This window comes from Struthio camelus, chromosome 1 (assembly GCF_040807025.1).
Source record: "Struthio camelus isolate bStrCam1 chromosome 1, bStrCam1.hap1, whole genome shotgun sequence".
Classification (NCBI taxonomy): domain Eukaryota; kingdom Metazoa; phylum Chordata; class Aves; order Struthioniformes; family Struthionidae; genus Struthio; species Struthio camelus.
The window spans coordinates 188,973,031-188,992,868 of record NC_090942.1 but is presented as its reverse complement, the minus strand read 5'-3'; the positions used below and the strand labels follow the sequence as shown (position 1 = coordinate 188,992,868).

At 38.6% G+C, this 19,838-nt stretch overlaps 1 protein-coding gene across 3 annotated transcripts in view; it reads right to left on the bottom strand.

Moving 5' to 3' along the window:
- Nucleotides 1-19,838, bottom strand: part of NAA16 (N-alpha-acetyltransferase 16, NatA auxiliary subunit) — a 76,647-nt gene that overhangs the window by 22,003 nt on the left and 34,806 nt on the right. The gene's annotated exons all lie outside the window — the stretch shown is intronic.

Here is a 19,838-nt window from a genome sequence, read left to right as displayed (position 1 = left end):
TGCACAACATCTAGTACAGCCCTACTAGGGGAACAAACATAACTTTCTGGGAGAAAATATCGAGGGGAGGGAAACGTCAAGCAAAGAAACTGCCTATCAACTCAACCAAAAAAAAAAAAAAAGTAAGCAGCTCTCAAATTCAAAATAGGAAACAAAAAAAAAAGATGCTACAAATTAGAAAAAAAAAGTTTCACTGCACCCTAGCCAAGACAAGCAGCTGCTCCATCTGGGACCAAGAGGTGATCGGCATGAATTGAGATGTGGTTTTTATTGAGGCAGAGCAGAACAGAGCATACCAAACACGAGCCAACTGGCACATTTGCACTGTACAAAAGGTCCGAGTTTAGCTCCTACAGCATATCCATTCAGGAAGGGGCATCTGGGCAGTCACCTAAAGAAGAAATTCCATTTCGCATGGCTTGCTACTCAAAATTTAATTAAAAGAATATTTAAGAACCCAGCTGTGTTAACTCCTTATGCCTTAAACAGTTCACAGAAAAACTAAAAAAGCTCTTTAGCAAGACTCAGATAAATCTTTTCGTTGTTGTTTTTTTTTTTTTTTTAAGTAACGTTTCTCCTGCATTTCAAAAGTGTCCCATCCAGCTACTTCTAACTATGAGATAATGATATTCCAGGTTTGACAGTGTAACAAGACAGACAGCAATAGAGTATGCAAATATTTGAACACTTCCAATTTTATCACTGCCAGGAAGCTACATGATGTCTTGCTAAACACCACAGCCGCACTGCAAGAAACCCGTGCGCATAATGTGTGTGCACTTGACTTCATACCATCTAACTCCATTCTAAGTAATCCCCCAAGATAATGCCAAAACTCTCTGCATAAGGGAACACTACTGTTGCTGTTCACTGCTGCTAGCACTGGCACAGCTGCTCCTGAAAAACAAGTGCTGCTTTTTTCTGGTGTCAATACCACCACCGAAGGTGCAGATAATTTGTAATACTTACTTCCAGAAGAAAAACTTCCCCCACTTATCCAAATGACTTTCAGTTTGCAATCCTCGTTCAAAGTGCAACTTGCAACATGGTGGACTCCAGCTATTATGTACACTTGCTCAGCTAAGACAGACTTTTTTTATTTTTTAGGGCCTACTATGTACAAGTTTATTAAAACTGGAAAATTTATAATATCAGCCTATCGTAAAGACTGCAATCATTCTGCAATTTAGACTGAACCATGCACCACTTCTAGCCACGTGTGACTGCATTAACCACTTTTTGTCTTGAGCGTCTGCACTGCAAGTTATTCTGTCCCATACGTAACGGGCTTTGCACACAGCAGTTATTCTTGGAGGACAGAACTATGAGTACAGGAAAAAAGCTCTGTACAGAACAGATTACTCAAGCAGAGTGGCAACCAAGTCACAGAAAGAACGTTCTTCATTAAAAAAATATACTGCGGCGTTGGAAAGGTCAAGCACGTGTATGTTTACACACTGAAGTGTAACCGCCCGTGATCGTTTGGAGCTGTGGAACAACATTAGAAGTACAAGATCAGTCTCATGTTAGGAAAAAAGTAAAAAAAGAAAGATGATTATAGATACAAAAGTCAGACATGAATTCGAGTGCTTCAAATGTAGCAAGTTAAATATTAAAACAAACCTCCTAAACTATTTTAAAAGTAACTTTCTTTGAATATCTCTATAATCAACCTGTTAAAGCACCTCAACAACAGTGATACTACCACAATATCATCTGGAACGGAGAAATGCAGGATTCAGCCAGACTTGGAAGTGAGGTCTTAACTTTCATAAGGCTCTGTTTCTTGCTGGGGGGTGTCAGTAAGGCCCAAATCTCCCTGAGGAACTCCAGCACCTTTCCATTAAGGAAATAAAAGCATGACCAGCATAATGAAATAATTTGCTTCAAACTCAACCACATATTTAACTACTATCATCAGTATAACGATAACGCATTGAAGTTGTGTAACCAGCCTCAGAACTGCTCCCTATTCAAGAAGGTTTCAAAGAAAACTTCCACTGGCTACAGAATAGGTGCAGCAAATGCAGTGCCTATACTAAAGCTACAGAATACTTTGATGTATGAACACTACCCTTTTAGCAAAAATTAGCACATTTGACCACCATTTTTGAATCAATTTCTTGCACCTGCTGTAATTTTTTTTTTTTTTTGAAGTGAAAGCAAACATAGATTAACAATTTAAGACTACCAGTGAGAAGCTAAACAACTTAGAACACTTTTGTGCAGGAACCAAGGATTCAGTAGGACAGGAATATTATGGTCAGAACAGAGACTTTCTTTCCTCATGAAAATTCTCCCACAGCAGCCACACTGTAAAATGTACAAAACCACATACACACACACCTAAAACAGAAGCTCAGGGATCGCACATAACACTGTTAAAGGCCTGATTCTGAAGTTTCTCCTCTGTTTGCAGGTTTCCAAGCACTGATTTTTCACTGCCTTTTCAAAGGAAGCTACGCAAATTCAACTTGCCAGTCTATACTGAAATCTACAAACCGTTTAGAGAAGACTCTCCGTTTATCTGCTGTCTCCAAGTACCTAAAGTGAAGCCTCTAAGAAGTACCCAGGTCTGCACACTGTTTAAATGTATTAGACCTCTTCCTTCTAGAACTAGTTCCAACAGATGATAAACAGAGGATAAACGGGATATTGCTTTCCCAGATACACCACTACAGAGATGACAGTCTTATGCAACAGATCCCTAGAGTTACAAAGCCATGCTAGGAGAGCACTCTATGTGGAAGCCTAAAGACCTGAAGTTTACCTCTCTTTTCAGTTCTCCCCACCCCACCCCACAGCAAGCATTGGTTACTAGCCAACTGCAAATAGTTATTTGGTAGGGTAAAACAGCAGCTACTTTTTCTTGATATCAAGACAGTGGTAAGGAAGGAAAAACAATGCTTCAAAGCCAGAGACAACCAGCTGGCTAAGTGAGTTGCTGCTCTAATGCCAGTGATGTTTCTGCAACAGGCTGCAAGTTACAAGTCAAGGAGTAGCTCCAAAAGTAAAGTGCTGGAAATCAAGTTACCCAGTAACACTTTAGGTACCATGTTTAATTACTGCATACCCTTACTAAAGAGGCCTTGCCACACATAATATACACCAGACAGTGAAGGAAGCAGAGAAAGAAATGGAATGATGTTACATGAAGTTATGGCACCCACAACACAGATTTTATATTCATTTTCATACTGCTGTAAAGCATCCAGAACCAGATTTTCTAAAGCACTCAGCATTGCACACCATCCGAGGCCAACGAAAACTACTGAAGGCCAGCAACTCTGAAACCATAGCTCCCGGCTTATACAAACAATGCTTGCAAAATTTGGCCTTGGCATCTTGCTACCTGTTTCAGAGGCGTGAAGTGTGGATTATACTTCCCTAATCTTTATTGCACCGTATCAAGACCAGTATCTTGCAAGAGGTGAGCCACTGAACAGCATACAAGAAAACTAGCAAATACAAAACAAAATTTGGATGAGATCGCGGTAGAAAAACACAAGGGTTACGCTGGAAAACAAAAGATACAAAGAATAGCTTCATCCACCAAGTCATCAATGAAAGAAAACAAGAAGCATTCACTTGATCAGGTAACTGGAGACCTTCTGTAACACATACTTCGACCAAAAAATATTTTCTAGTTTTAGAGCAATTTTACTAACATTCCTTTTAGTGATACATTCATAAAACTGTTGACACAACAGAATACATTAACAACAGCAGTACAAGTTGATACTGAAAGGTTTTACGATCCTTATACGACCACCAACTCTTCTAGAGTCAACCAGCACTCTAAAACGTCACCGTGGCCAACACACACAAAACTGTTTTCGTCAGCAACTAGTTTTGAAAGCTCTTGGGCAAGCTTGGGGACTGTACAAACAAAAAAAAAGCGAACAACTTCATAGCCGCAGAGTACCATTAGGAAGTACTGTGTGACTAGAGCTGTCCGAAACACTTGTGGATCTTCCAAATAGTATTGGGAGCAATGATTCACAGGGTAGGCCACTGAGACCATCCTTTTCCACCAAAAAAAAAAAAAAAAGGTGCTCTTTGTCATAACAGTAATTGATAAACGAGGTGCTACCTCAGTCAGCTCTTGGCTTACATGTCAACTCAGAGACCCAAATGATCAGCCACCATGTTTCACACTACCCATTCTCACTAGAGTGTGGGAGTATTGAATCCTGGCACCACCTGAAATAAGAGTTTCTCATCCTTCTCCTTCCTCCACTTATTTTAAAATTTCCTAACTCCTCCTTAAGATACAGTTACATAGCAGAGATGCTATACTTTGATGTGAACGTACCAGCTATTAACCAGATCCTGAATGAGTCCACTTACCAGACTTCCACTCTTAGAATCTGAACTCAGAGACGCTATTTTCTCTCTAACACTAAGGTGACAGAGGCAGCAAAAAAAAAAAAAAAGACACTGCTGCTTGGTTGATCTTACAGAGTTGTTTCATCTTAAAATGTAGAAAGACTTAGAGTGGAACTAAGTGTTTTTCTCTTCTTTATATACTCCACCAGTAGTCTGCCGAGCACATCTAACCACAGAAACAGTTGCAACGTCCTTTATATCCTTTAGCTTTCCACATCCAGGAAAGAAAATGCCATCTTTCTCATAAGGGGTAAAGAAAGGTCTTCAGGGGAGACAGCCTACCTTCCTGCGTAGACAGTCTTACACCTTTTTTGAGATTGATGTTTCTGACGTTTCTTCCAGCCAGACATTCTCTCTCATCCAGTATTTCCTCACAGAGTCTCCACGTTTTAAGTTACTCAGAAATAGGACACATGTGTGCTAATGTCGAGCTTCAATGGAATCAACGCACCTGCAACACAATCGACGCAAACCTTGATGTTGACTAATTGAAGGTCTTCACTCTTTGGATTTTAATCTCATGGATATAGAGACCAGCATGTACGGGGAACCAAAGAGTATTTCCAAATATTGGTCAATTACAAAGAGAATTTTTTTTTTTCCCCAAACATTTCAAGACCTCTCTCTCTTTTCCTTGTGGAGGAGAGTTGCAAATAAGCATGTTCATTGTTATCTCTAATACATCTGAACAACAGTTTACAGAACGTGACAATTCTTACATCCCATGCAGTTGCTTCTACACTTAGGCTTACTAGCTTCCAGCAAAACCATTCCGCCAAGAGCCGCAGCTATATTCACTCGAAACAGTAACTTTGCATGAACAATAACACTCATAACAATGGACTGGCACTGCTAAACACCAATTTTTGCTTCTTGAAGAGGCCAGCAACAGACTATGGTTAAGACTAAGTCTTGATGGAGTATTTCTATATCGCACCTACTGTGTGAACTCTTTCTAGGTACTCAGATATCAACAGGATGAACATAACGTAAATGCTCAAGTACGTTGCTTCTTTTAGTTTTTAAATAAGTCTGACAAAGACACATTTGGTGAATTTCAGCCCTCTGTAACAGGCTTCTGAAATGCAAGGTTTAACTCTATAGAAAATTCAGGTAGACTGGCCAGTTTGCTGATACCCATGTTTTAACAATGAGCAAACAGGAAGAACTAGCAGCCGGACAGTAAGTCTCCTCCAAGCCAGAGAAAAGGATCAAGAAAACATCCACGTCAAAATATTTCACATGCACACAGACTCTGTTGTACCAAAACATTTTCTTTGCAAATGCCCCATGCTCCTTAGCATATATAAAACATTCACACTTCAAAACATCTCACTCACATAGCGGTAACATTAAGTAGTTGCTCCACAATGCTCCAAAAATAGTGAAAGTGAAACTTTTCATACTACTTTAGAAATATCAGCCATAAGCAAAAATTCCACAGCGTCCACATTTTTTAAAGCCATGTTTTGCTTAGGTAAGGTTTCAACATTCTAGAGGACAAAGGGATATCTCGTTAAGGAAAAAAACATTTCCTTGTATAGAATGAAGCTCCCTTTTCATGATAGCCTTCTACCTCTCATGCTTAGATTTCACTCAGTTTATTTATTCACCTATAATTCTTATTATTTCACCCATGAATAAAAGAGAGAGAAACGACAAATCCAGTTTGATATGAAAACTACCTCAACGGCATGCTTGTGAATTTACAAAATGAAAGTTCTTACATCCCCTGCAGTTGCTACTGCGCTTAGGCTTACTAGCTCCCAGACGATACAGTTTAGCATTTGGTGCCAAGAAAGCCAAATCTGGGGGAGGGGAAGGAATCCTCCAAAAGCAGGACAAAAAGAACGTGTCTTAATGATGCTCTCCTCAAGTAAAAGGGGACTACTTTTTCCAGAAATAGCCACACCTCTTGAAAACATGCCATCAATGTAGACCCCACTACACGCAAGCACCTCCCTCACAACCATCAGCATTTCTTATCCTCACATGTTCAATCCAGCCTTCTCAGAGACTGCCACTGCAAAAATTGTTCTGTGAACAGCAGCGCATAGAACAAATATCATAATACATTAAGAAAAACAGAAACGTGTGTAAATTTAAAGCTGTGAAGGTTCAGGAACTGCTACTCAAACACCTGAGCTGTTCCTTCAGCAAGGATGGAAACAGAAGACAACGTGGTATGGACAACTGGGAACGTGACCACACTCTCCATGAGCCCTTCAAAGGGCAGAGCCCTTAGAAAATAGTGTATTTATGAACTGCATGACACACACACTTATGAGACAAATCCCTGAGCAGCATCACCTGTTTGGAGTCGCACAGTTTTTTCACCTTCAAGAGACAGAGTATACAAAGACCATGATCTTTTCTGGTGCAGAATTTGTATGAACCAAGAAGTCCAAGATCAAGATGACAGGTCATGGGAGTCATGCGTTATAACCTCCCAAAGAACAGGCTACTTTCGGGTAAACAGCTATTTTAAGCATATGCCATTGCAGCTGTCACTGTGGGGTACAGGAAGGCAGTATCCACTTTGGACAGCGAGACTAATGAGTAACAGGACACTGAGGTCCAAAATATTCATCTCCAAAATACACCACTTCATTTATCCATTGAGAACCTAGTACGTGGCATTTGCCAAGCATTACAGAACCACTCCACTGAGCACCCCAACTGTTGCTGGATATCAACACAGGAAATCCAGATTAGGAACTTAGCATTCTCTGATCCCACCACAGACTAAGACCAGTAGTCCCTGCTCTATGACACTACAGATACCTGCAGCAAGTTTGCCAGACCAAACCGTCTCTGTCAGCACGCAAATACTGAAAGTGAGCGTGAACTGACTTGTGAAGTAGCCTGCACACTTAATTATTACTTTACTAGCATTTCATCTCTATCTCTTCCTCCTCTTCTCCTTCACCAACCAGGCTAGGGCAAGTAAATTCAATGCCAGTGAGCACACACAGCAACAGCACGGCCAGGTGACTGCCACGTCCCGAGAAGCACAGTTCTTCACGCAGGTTAACTGTTCCTCTTTTCTTCACAATAAAAGTAGGTCACCACTGGCAAAACACAGAACGCACAGCTATTACATTGTCTGTGAGAATTTGCACTGTGAACATTGCAGAAATAAAGAGGGATGCTATACAAAAGTGGCTCAGAGCCACTCTGAAGTCTCTAAGCTCCAAAATGAAGGATAAAGGACTGCACTGATTAGACCCCTTTACATCTATATATAGCACCTAAGCTTAACGCCACTACATTCTTGAATAAACAACCTGCTCCTTCAGTGTAAAAGCCTAAAGTAGTTACAGATGCCTTACATGACGTGGTGAGCCACATATGTACCCACACACAGCCTAATACCAAGGCAAGTCAGCAGCCTCAGACAGCCATTCCCCTGTACTCAAAATAAATACGTTTCTAGAAGGTAGATTCTGTGACAAATATCTGTCTTTCCCCTTTATGAATGGTCTGTGAGGGGGTGAAACAAGACATTCCCACAATTGAATAGGAGGCTAGGCTGACAAACAAATACATGAACACAAATACAGATTCCAATCAGTGTTCTGACTAGTCACCTCCACATTCCTGTATATGTGCACTCATGTATACAGGGATAACTGTCCTCATTATGCTCTTCTGCATTAAGCGCTTACTACAAGATCTCAGTACTGACAGACTGTTGTCCAAAATGTTTTGTCCTAATGTAATACCCAAGCACCTGTTGCAGACTACCTTGCTGGCCAGTAAGTCAAAGGCCACAAGTTGTTCCTAAACTTGTGGGTGAAACTCAGCAGGAAAACACTATTACAGAATCACAAAGGTTGAAAGGGAGCTCTGGAGATCTAGTCCACACCCCATCCTCAAAGCAGGGTCAGCTACAGTAGACTACTCAAGGCCATATCCAGTCTAAGGATGGAGACTCCACAACCTCTCTAGGCAATCTGATACCATGTTTGATCATCCTCACGGTAAGAATGTTTTCTTATGTTCAAAAGCAAGTTCCTGGATTTCAGATAGCACCCATTGCTTCTTGTCCTGTTGAGGGCACCACTAAGAAGAATCTGAGTTCATCTTTTTTTTTCCTACTGTTCTCATCAGATATTTACACATATGGGTGAGAACCCCCTGGAACCTTCTCTTCTCCAGGCTGAACAATCCCAGCTCTCTCAGTCTCTCCTCGTATGACTGATACTCCAGTCCCTTAACAATCTTCATGGCTCTTCATCGGACTCGCTCCAGTAGCTCCATCTCTCTCTTGTGCTGGTGAGCCCAGAACTGGACCCAGCACTCCAGAGGTAACCTCACCAGTGCTAAGTAGAGGGTAAGGATCACCTCTCTCAACTTTCTGGTAATACACTTCCTAGTAGCCTAAGATGATGTTACCGGCCTTTGCCACAAGGGTGGATTGCTGACCCACATCCAACTTGTTGCCCACCAGGACCTTTCCTACAAAGCTGCTTTCCAACCCATCAGCCCCCAGCCTCTACTGTGGTACCTGCAGTTATTCCTCCTCAGGTGCAGGACTTGGCATTTCCCTCTGTTGAACTTATGATGTCCCTCTGTCAGTCTCCAGCCTATTGAGATCCCCCTGAACAGCAGCACTGTCAGCCATATGGCTTGCCAACCACTCATTGATAAACCTTTGTTTATCTGCAAAGTTGCTAAGGGTGCACTCCATCCCATCATCGAAATCATTAATGATGTTGCACAGCACTGGACCAAGTATCAACCTGTGGCGGATACCACTAGCTGGACTTTGTGCTGCTGATCACAACCCTCTGAGCCTGGCAGCTCAGCTGGGTTTCAATCCATCCTACTGTCCACTATTCAGTCCATACTTTATCAGTTTGTCTATGAGGGTGTTATGGAAGATGGTGTCAAAAGCCTTAGTAAAGTCAAGGTAAACACTCCCCTTGTCCATCGAGGTAGTCATTTCATTGTAGAAGGCTGCCAGGTTGATCTATGCTGACTACTCCTTATCACCTCCTCATCTTTCATGTGTTTAGAAATGGTTTCCACAATTATTTGCTCCATCATCTTCCCTGGGTCAAGGTGAGCTGACTGGCCTGCAGTTCCCTGCATCCTCCTCCTCGCCCTTTTTAGAGACAGGGGTGTTACTTGCCGTTATCAGTCCTCAGGCACTTCCCCCTGTTGCCCTGCTCTTTCAAAGCTTATTGACAATGGTCTCACAGTAACATTGGCTAGCTGCCTCAGCACTTGTAGATGCCTCCTATCAGGTCCAAAGGACATGTGTACGTCTATTCTGTTTAAATGTTCCCTTATCTGATCCTCCTCTACTGAGATGTATGTATTTAGGAAGGTAATGAAAGTGACATCCATACATCTTCAAAATCACAGAGAAGCAGCATACATTCTTTATTGCCTGGGTGTCTCTAACTCGCTATTTTTACCAGCAACTCTCAGAGGGCTTTAAAAACATTTACAAATGTTGAGGCTAAATTGACAGCCTCCAAAGAAAAGATGACAAAAAGCTTTATCAGTAAAGGTGCTTAAAGCTTCTCTGGATTACGTGTCGTGAAGATTTTTTTTTTAGTTCAAGAACAAAAGTTATCAGTTGTCAGTGACTTCACTGACATCTTCTGCTTTTCCTCGATACAGAACAGGGATGCATTCTTGGACATGAGAGAGTAGGCACCAACGTCCTCAAGATATCACCTAAGGCACCAGCTAGGCTGCAGTTGAACAATCCATTTCCATTTTGTTGCACCCATGCTGAATTACAGAATTTATGCAAAGGCCTTAAATCAAAGAGAGACTCTAAGAAGTGTCCTGTTAGGGAAAAGCAGAGAATGATTCCTATGAGAGGAATAAAAATATCACCACATGCAAAGTTCATCTTGGTGTCAGTGGACAGGGAAAGAGGTAAATTCAAACTGCTAATAACAGTGGGAGAGGCTTACCAACAGATACCAGTGACATCAATATTGAACCTGACATTAAGACAGGCAACATCTTCAGTGACTTTTTGGCACCTGGTACTTTGCCCTTATCCATACATATGGGCAGTGACACAGAAGATACTGTAAGGCGTTCTTTTTGCATCACACATTCAAAACTGCTCTTGATAAAGATATACTGTTAGATTGTCCAAAGTGGATGCTGTTAGTGCTGTGTCTGCACTGTAAAGCTGATACTGTCATAGCTCACACTGAAGCTGTGGTGGAAAAGGTCCAAGGGCAGGGGCTCAGTGTTTCAGTTTCTAACACGAGTACTGGTGATTTCAACCATTCTTAGATGATCTTTTGTTGCTCCTGAAACTCTACCTAGCGCAACAGGGATTAAACTGGAGTATCCGCTCTGTACAACTTCCTTAATCCCAGTTTGATGAGTTCTGCCTTCAAGACTGAGAAAGACTTTCACATAATCAATGAAATATAAAGCAAGTCTCATCTCCATTAAGTTACAAATGCAGGTTGAGAAGAAAAAGCAAGCTAAGTACCTGCTAGGGATATGTCCTCCTCCCAGGAGGGCTAGGCATCTGCTGTACCTGCCAATTAAAGGCATAAAAATCAATGCATGAAGGGTACAGTTTAACCTGTGGATTTAGTGTTCCCTACAGTGGTGTTTAGGACAAAGTCCGTTCCCTTACTAGGTAGCTTTCCCCAGAATTTTTCCATTATCTGAGAAACCATCCAAATAAATTCAACATGGAAAAAAAAAAGTCCCAAGAAGCGACCTAACATGGAATGAATTTCAAAGTTGACAAGAGCAGTCAGTAAGACATTCATGGGGTTCCATCTTGATACCCTGAATAATAACCAGAACCAAGAGTGTGTTGTAAGAGCATAAAAACATAGAGGAACTGCACGAAGAGGCACAGGCTGGTATTCAGAAAATGACTGAACTCATGGACCAGAAACATGTGTTTACTGTGGAATCTATAGAATGCATTCTCAGTGGAGTATATCTGATAACAATTCCATGTTCTAAAACCTGTATTAAATCAAATCCTAGTCGGGAAAAAAACGGGATGTTGCTGGTGGAGTTTGTTATAACACGTGAAACAACATTAAGCAAGTTACAGAAATACTCAAAGACTATGTTGGTATTTTCCTTATCTCAGCTTCTTCCCTCAATTTAGCAGCCATACATTAATGTAGAATACTATTAATAACCTACATTAAACAAAGTTTAGATACAAATAAGATTTGCTTTTCTGAAGACTGAATTTTCTATTCATGACAAAAAAGAGCAAATCATTCTGTTCCTGAGTGACAGATAGCATCTAAAGGATATACCATTCAGAAACTCAAGAATGGTCTTCTCTTTTAGTTAGACTTTAATAAAGCCACTCATCATTTTACACACTAATGAAACTGTTATCAGCTCAATGCAACATGCACAACTGGAATAACAACCAGTTAACCATGAAAATGTGTGAACTTAGTTTTCTCCAGAACGCTGATGGCTTAGATTATGCTTGTTATACATAGCAAAAGGGTCACAACTCTTCCAATGCATTTATTTCCATTTAAAAAGAGTTCCTCTATGTGATATTTTGAGGTCTGCTAGCTGTCTTAGCAACCTAAGAATTAGCCAACTGACACATTGAGAACAACTGCAAAGTTAAACACACTGTCCTCACAAGATACTACAAAATCACTTCTGAGAAAAATAAATACCGAGCTCAGAATGGAGCTCTGTTCCTTAACCCTAGGGATCTGCACAGAAAGGTCTCAGGTCTTGTTCAGATCAGTCATTTCCTTTCTTGCCTCCAACACAAGTTTGTTTGTAGGAACTGGTACAGTGTTTTTACATTTGCAAGCTCTCTACCTTTTATGTAACCACATTCATTTTTATATACCACATCATGACCAAGAATCTCATATCGCAAGTTTAAAAAGCGTTAAACTATATTTACAGCATTTGGTAGCTGCTGCTATATAATGAACTAAAATCAAGACTTAGCCGATTTCTTCACAACACACAACAGCTACTTTAACAATCATCTGAAAAGAATATAGTGCTGACCATAAATCATGACTCTTAAATAAGAACAAAGCCATCAAGACAGCATTTTATTAAATAAAAGAGTTCCATGATTGTTCTAATAAGCTGTAAGAAAAAAGGATCTATAACCTAGTATCAGTGATGATATATGACTGAACACATTCTATTTTGTGCTAGAAATTTGTTTTGAATAGGAAATTCTAAAAACAACATTAAGACTCGGCTAACAATCTCTGTTGCCTTCTAATTCATCTTTTATTCAGATACAGTGGCATAGAATAAGGCTGTGAACCAATATAGCAAGTTAAGAGAGCCAATTAGTGCATACCCTTAGTAGCTGTAAATAGAAAGCACAGAGAGCACAGCAATAGAGAGCACAGCAACAACTGTCACTTGATAAAAGATGTTGAACTGTTTACATGATGTTTTACTGTTTACATGCCTTACTCCACATTACCTGCAGGAAATTAATTGCCAATATTAATTTTAGAAAATTAAATTGATAAAATTTCCTTTTCAGTTTGCTTTTGTCCAGCACTCCTACTTCAGTTCAAAGTCCCTCTCATGTTTCCCATTTCAATATTATATGATTCAGTGCAACAGCATAGTATAGAGGGGAATTTAAAAAATTAGCTGTTCAATATCTTGAGTAAAATAGCATTTTACTAATCAGCAGTTCTACGCACAGCACATACATGTAGTGCAAGCAGTACAGTTTCTGGACAAAAGAAAACTGCTAGCTCCATTCCTTCAAGCTCCTCCTTGGTTGCCCCTCAGTCTCTACTTCTACTTACATATCCTCCAGTCTAGCGATTTGAAGAGGAAGAAAGATGTGCTACTTACCAGATTAACAGAAAGGCACAAACCCAAGTTAAGTTACAATTCCTATTAAATAGGAACTTGATAATTGACTTCTAGAATTAGGAAGCATCAGTAGGATCACTGCTTTACAAGCAATTTAGGATAACAGAATCTGTAGTCAGATCTTTACTCCAGGAGCCTGTAGAGTAATTTACAGCAAAGCAAGCTTAACACTCAAATTTGTTTTCAATTAGCTTTCAGAGTTCTTTCAAAGTCTACCTTAAGTGACTCCAAAGAACATAATTATCTCATAAATCTCTGTGGTTAACAAGTTGCACCTAAAAGGTTACAATATTGCTGACTGCAGGTGATGAAACATCCTGCTTCTCTGCTTCTCCCAGATTTCACCATCTGTTACCTTCTCAGAGGTCCAAAGTATCAATTATTTAGCAAGCCTTTAACTGCTTCTTTTTCAATCCTGTCATGCAGTCAAATATAAGTCTCTACACATCAGAAATTGAACATGAGGCCAACATAGAGGATTTTTTTTTCTGCTCCAGAATTTTAGGGAATCCAGATTACTTGCTGAAACTTAAAATAAGTACACTACAAACAAGTCTTGGTAGAGAACAATAGTATTTATGAGGAAAAAAAGTTGCTGAAGTTTACTTCAAAAACAAACAAAAAGATTGTGCATGCCAAGAAGCAAGAAGTCTATAGGAAGTCTTTCTTTACTGAATAGACTTTGAATCCCCACACCCTTGTTTACTTGAACAAAATCTGTTCTAGCAAGAATCTTAAGATTCTTCTCTCACACACACAAAAAAAACCCACGTTACTGTACTATGATGTCCACCCTACTTACATGGCCTAGTATGACTTCATCCAAATTATCTGTGTGAAGAAAGATTAAAAATCTTTCATCCTTAATCTATGTAAGACTCATTCTTTGGTAAAGTGATGAAAAACCAGTTGTATTCCACACTGCGGTCCACTTAACATTTGCTAAAACATTCATACAAATATATAAACAATCTCCAAAAAGGGAAATTGAAAAGGCGGCCCTCTGCCCCCATAAGCACTTCTGTCATTCAGTTTTCGGTTTTTTGGGAAGGACATCCAAAACTGTTTCCAGATGCAACTGCTGTAGCTTGCTCAATGCTATAATTTCACAGACAGATGATAATAAGATGACTATATTTAACACACTTACATTAATAAACTACTTCAGGAACAAGTATAAATAGTTTCCACACACACCAGTGAAACAGATGAGACACTGTAGACACTTTGGGGTGCAGACATCTGTACTTAAGTGACTATGATGTAGATGACACTGCTCCACCTACAGTCAAAAGAAACCTACCCAGCACAGTTGAAGGAGTCTAGAGAGCCGTTGAATTGATCATACGTAGGAACCTACTTTAAAGATGAGTTGAACCATTCTCTGCATCCACTGACCTAAATACATATGCCTGAGTATGGAACTGAATGTCATTCTGTGGCTCTTGAAAACACGTTTACCAAAGAATTCTATTCTAGAGACTAAAACGACCACAAACTGAAAGGTATTTGAAACTCGAGGGCTTACAAAAACATCTGTCCATAAAATAATTAATGTGCACCCAAGATGTGACTAAGAAAATAAAACTACATATAATTATTTCAGTCATCTTTTTACTGCATAGTAGTTATGCATAATTTTTGTTTTTGTCAAAAAGTTATCCTTACAGTATACAAGAATTATATTTAATCAAATACTCTGAAAACCATTATCTGAATGGAGGAATGTAGTATGCTCTTTACTCAGAACTATTCAAAGATAGTTCTGTGTGTTTTTTTTTTCCTCTTCCAGGAAATGTTCAAGTGACGAAAAGACTACACTCTGTCTTCAGACTCCTCTATTTAGGTGTAGCCTGCTTGTCACCAACGAGGTCTCAAAGGGTAGGAATTCAAATAACAGAACAAGAATTCAATTAAAGATCTGGAAGGAGGATAAAGCTGTGTTCACATGGATAGGATAATGCCACATAAGCTTTTTTTTTTTTAATTTACATTTCCTTATTGCCAGTCTATGATTGTACCACATTTCATTTATTAGTATTTAGGTTTATTGAATCAAATAAATTGAAAACATTTCATAAAGAGATTTATGGAAATGAATTCAGCCAGCATCAGACATTCAATGAGAGCCCAGAAATTGCATGAAAGAGAGGCCTTGCTATTTTGTTTATTTACTGAAATAAGAAATTCGAGTATATCCCCAATTTCTAGCACAGCAAAGAATTGAAGGCTAACCACGTCTCCAGTATATTCTGTCACACTCTGCTCCGAAGGAGAATAAAAAACATAAGATAATACTATTTTTTCAGCTTATTGAGGCTTTACAATTGGAGTAAAAAGGAAAGCCTAAAATCTTTAGCTTTGCAAATTCCATCCAACTATACTACATCCCAAAGGAAAATTACTATTAAGTGCTGTCCACTGAAAGCACTTACAAGTCATCACTTAACAGTGCATACATCTTACATAACTGATCTTCTTTCAGCAAGTTACACCTCTAACCAAAATCTTTAAGTATGATATTAACATTTTTAAATCCCAGTATGATAATCGAAAGAATTCTTTATTTAGACACCTGAAGCATGAGCCTAAGATGCACTTTATCCATGTACATACTCACCTTACTGAAGTTTTTTGTATTAAATTATATGGTCAAGATTCCAATGTCATCAACAAGCAGGTTTCAAAGCCCCTGAGTTGGAAGGGAAAATCAAAGGCAGCACCTTATCATTCCTTGAGATAAAAAGAATCTCAGCATAACTTTTCTACATAGTCTTACATATTTCTCTTATACTGAAACTGAGAAATGGTATGACCCATATCACTTAATGACTATGGATATGGACATACAATTGACTAACCTAAAACTATCTGGTCAGATAAGGTACAAGAAGGGGTCATATGAATGCTGATGTTAAATATACAAAGGCATGGCTATACCTCAACCTAAACCAGTCAAAGTCTGAGCTGTTGTGATCCCTCATCTTGCTCAGCAACCCAGGTACTCTCTCTCTGTCACGCGTAGCATTCACAATGTTGTACAAGCCTAGTGACAAGATTCAGAGGAGTGATTCAGCTGAAAATCAGCTGGGGGAATTTGTTTGCAGATAGATTAGCCCTCCGAAGCAGCTCAGTGAGCAGCTGTGTGATAGTTTGTGCTGGTGTGAAGAGAAGGGAAACTGCATAACGGAGAAGGGCAGGCTAACTTAAGGTGCTGTAAAACGATGTTGTAAATACAATCTAGATAGGGTTTTTAGCTTAAAGACAACAAGGGTATGCAAGGTACAATCACTCATTTGAGAAGCAAAACACAGCTTTGCTATGTTTCTGGCCTCTTTAATGCCTTAAAAATCACAGTACTATTACTATAAACTTAGGATGATTAGCAAGTGAGGGACAGTACTGCACATCGAGACATATTATGGAATTTTACACTTTCTTCCTAAGTATATGAACTGGGACAATTTCTTGAGACGTATCAGATTTGATAGAAATTTCCAAGTTGAAACAAAACATCAAAGCAGTAGCAGTTGTTAATTTCCCTAACCAGGCTCTTCCCCACCACCCGAACCCAGACTTCCTGCCAAAAAATTACTCTGTAAGCAACAGAAAGAATAATGCCTCGTTTGCTATGAGTTTTGACCTGCATGCTCCAGCCTGTCCCCCATTCTACATTCCTGCTATTGTTACAGCAGCACTTCGCCGTTTGGCACTGTATATGCTAAATATGATATGCTAGCCAATACCTGTGCTTTGTCCGGCCTGCTGAGCACCCACTCATGACTTAGTTCCTAATCCCATACTAACTGCTCTTCTTGCAGGAGAGGAATTCTTGAATCTGTCACTTTTCTAATCTCCTAAACTCAGTGTGTAACAAATGTGCTTAAAAAATTTTTTGAATATGTCTCTTGTCAAACAATTCTCAAAACATAAAAGTAAGCATAACTGAAAGAAGAAAGTTAAAAATGTACTGTTTCAATGCTTTACAGACGTGTAAATTAAAAACTATTCTAGTGTTTTCTTAGTGATTTGAATACTCACTTGCTCTACTATTTAAACTGCTCAATTATTTAAGGGACCTTTGATCAAATCAGTGCTAACATACTAAAACATGGCTAGTTGCTCATCAGCTAACAGAACAATTGACCTTTAACTCCTTAAATGGAACAAAATCACAATTCTTCCCATCCTATTTTCTGAGTTACTTCTATAACTTCCCACAAGAAGAACAGAAAATCTGTTTTAAATTCCTATCACAACATCTGTACTAGAATCTGAAGCATAACTCCTACCCTACAACCTTGGTATTTTGAGCCTTTCTAAGCAGCTTAAGTACTACATAGGTTTTAAAACCCTCCTGAAGGGTTTTCACTTTGATCCTGGAAAGTCCTAGAGTTTGTGGCTCGTGACGCTAAAGCTCGTTTTCACCCAGAACTGAAACAGTAATGCTCGCAGACTATAATCCTTTTTGAATCAAAATATATCAGTAATTTATGTTAAACATACCATATAAAGTACCAACTTAGAACAATTAGATACCAATTAACCTTTCGCAAATGTTTGCTTTCTACTCCACTATACTTTTTTGCAGGTGGGTAGGGAGAGAATAGTAATATTTTTCCTCTAGAACCAGCTAGTCTTTACATTACCCTTTTCACACTTCACTCAGTATAAAAGATACTTTTAATACATGTTAAGAGATACTTACTGAGGTGGTCTACTCCTCGTTTTCACTGTCTGAGCAAATAAAGTTATGGTTTTCCCCATTACTTCTCAATATTTTTGCAGGTATTTAATAATTTACGTTTTCCTTTCCCACACACAAAAATTTGAGGCACTATTCCTGTCTGAATTAGTTACTAAGCACATACAAAGAGAAAATTTCTATTAATACTGCATTTTGTCTTTATCCTGAAAACAAGTTTGATGAAAGATCCTGGACCATTCTAGAGTTCTAGAAAGAACGAACCTTCTAGACTTAAATATCAACTCCTTCATAAAATTCTCGTCTCTATACCACTTCAAAATGCAACTGCAGTTGACCATGCCAAATTGCAGCCCTTCCTCAAAGGAATAAACTGTTCATCTTCTATAGAATTCAGTAATTTCCTAGCTATTTTCTAAAAAGTGTCTTTCCATTTTTAAACAAAACATAACAAAACTATTAAAAGTTAGCATTAGGTACAAACTTAGAGCAAAGAGACACCAAAAGAATAACATTTTCCTGAGAAGTGCAGCAAACATTAGTTTGCTTTTTGCACACTTTTCTGCCCCTCATGCCCCAAACTTCAGAATTTCTACAAATCATTGTCACAAACTAAAATTGGCCCAACCAAATGAAACACAAGACGGACTCCCCTCTTCAGAAGAGGAAGAAAAGAAAAAGAAAATGGTTTTGCAGAAGTCAGGATTGCACAAAAATCCTACATTTTAATATTTAGTTAATTTTTAGGATTAAGTAGGTCTAAAAGGTATTAATTTGATACACAGAAGACAAGTATCAGCAAGATATCTTCCCCAATAAATACGTGTCCCAAAACACAGTGTTAGTAGTCAACTTTTTATCTTATCATGTCAAAAATGATTAAGTGCTAGAATTTTTTCCCATGCTAGATCAGTTTATATCTTTTGCACCTAGATTTTAACATTTCAAATATCAAAGGAAAAATCTTTCTCATTATTTCACTTTCTTTCTAGCTATTCATTGCATGATCATTTAAAAATTTTCAATCCAGTTTTAAGACCATTTACATTAAGTGTATGCATTAGAAGTATACACTATGGAAAAGTCTGTCCTACACAGGTTCATAATTTATTAAAATCACTGTCTCCTTGATTGACATATAGATTCCATTCTGTAAACAGAAACATAGTAAAAACTTTACATTGGGACAACTAAAGAAAAAAACTCTTAGAATGAAGAACATTCTTAGTTCAATTAGAGGAGTATCAATTGGTGGCTTTAAAGAACAAGCTGAATCATGTATTTGGGGTTGTTCCCAGCTACTAAAAGGACTCCTTAACTAGTCATGAATGGATCAAGAAAACAAATATTATTGTTTGTAGCAAAAATAGCAACATCTGAATAGATTGACCTATATTTTATTTCCTGTACATTTCAGTAGCATGCTTTAGTTTGATAATTAATTGTTACTACATCTTACTGGTAGCTTGGATCAAAGAACTAAATCTGAAATAATAGCTCTAGTGTGACAAAACTGTTCCAATGCAGTAATAGTTTAGAAGCGCATAAATTTAAGGCTAAATAAATTTTAGCCCAAGACTGAAATATGAAACAAATCTCTTTGCGGTAAATGATAATGCATTCATGCACTTCAAAAATATATGTAGAACAATAGTAATCCATGTGATATTTTAAAATATTACGATTTCTGGTGACATCATAAACCATAAGTTGAAAGAATCCCAACACATTAGCACTCAAAATACACAAAAGTAAAGTTATTGATTATCTTTGATTTTTTACAAACTTCAGTGCTTTCTGCAATAATCATATTTTAAGCACTGTGACATCATAAAGCGCCTACAGAAATGCATGTTTCATACAGCTGAAACATCATCAAGTGATGAATTAGGTA